Here is a 1,422-nt window from a genome sequence, read left to right on the forward strand (position 1 = left end):
TCTTGCTTCTTCATACCACTCAGGCTGATGAGTATCTCAACACCTGGCTGAGCTGGGAGGGAAAAAGTTTTCAAGTAAAGGACTGTGAATAATTAATCTTAGTAGGACAAGGAGAAGCATAGCACATTGCTGTGGGTAGGGATAAAAGCCTCTGCCATGAGAAGGCAGAAATGAGTGTCTGTGGAGTCTCCTCTTAAGGACAGAGGAGGAAGACAGACGAAAGTAGCAAGGGAGACCTGTTGGTAGCAAAAATCTCCCTGCTGAGAGGAAAATCTGTGTGTAGGAGACAGATAAGGCCAGGACATCCTTTGGGAAGGGGCTGAAGGCAGCTGCATGCAGCTCTTCTTCAGTGGCTGTAAGCAGAGAGGGCTCTGCTGGCCCTTGCTCAGGGCAAGGAGCTTCTTTAGTGGAGAACATCAATGTTGCAGTCCTAAAAATGAGAAATTTAGAGAATTAGACAGTTGGGCAGTCTGGTACTAGTTTACCTTGCAGTAAAGACTGGGTTTTGGTGAATGCATAGCATCTATTTGACATTGGTTTCTTTCAGGCAATGAAATGGTTATATTGGGTGAAGCTGAAGCCCCACAAGTTATTTTCCCCATAGACCCCCAGAAGAAGGTGCTGCTGCAATGTTGTACTGGGGCTGGAGCAGCTGGGAAACCTATGCAGGTCCCAGGCTGGGACCACCTGAGCAGCCACCAAAGGGGAACACACTGCTGCTCATGAGCACTGAGTTGTGCAGATCAGAGAATCAGTGAGGCTGGAAAAGACCTCTGAGGTCATCAGGTCCAACCTGTGGCTGATAATCACCTTGTCAACTCTGTCATGGCATTAAGTGCCACATCCTGTCTTTCCTTAAACACCTCCAGGGAAGGTGACTCCACTGCCTCTCTGGGCAGCCCATCCCAATGTCTGATCACCCTTTCTGTGAAAAAATTCCTGCTGATGTCTGTTGGCCTAAGACTATGCCTCCTTGTCCTGTCACTGGTTGCCTGGGAGAAAATGCTGACCCCCTCCTTGTTACACCCCCCTTTCAGGGAGTTGTAGGGCTTGATAAGGTCACCCTTCAGCCTCCTCACCTGCAGGCTAAACCTCCTGCTATATCTCCTCAGTCCTGGGGATGCCAGTGCCTCCGTGCTGCACCTCTGTGAGTGCACACAGAGCGGATGTGGATGCGTGCCCACCGCTGTGTGTGTGCATGGGCGCATCTGTGCCGGGGCGTGTGCCCCTCTCCGTGCCGCGGGGATGGAGGTGTACCCGTGGGGTGTGCACATGAGTGTACACGCACACACGCGTGTGTAGGACCCCGCGGGGAGAGCGCCCCGGGCCGTGCTGGCGAGGGGCGGCCCCGGCCCGGCTCCCGCAGCCGCGGCGCCGCCCCCGCTCCCGCCCGGCCCCGCTCCATCCCTCCGCCCTCCTCCC

The sequence above is a fragment of the Chamaea fasciata genome, unplaced genomic scaffold (genome assembly GCF_029207755.1).
Source record: "Chamaea fasciata isolate MVZ Bird 193981 ecotype frontalis unplaced genomic scaffold, bChaFas1.0.hap1 SCAF_10, whole genome shotgun sequence".
In the NCBI taxonomy this organism is placed as follows: Eukaryota; Metazoa; Chordata; class Aves; order Passeriformes; family Sylviidae; genus Chamaea; species Chamaea fasciata.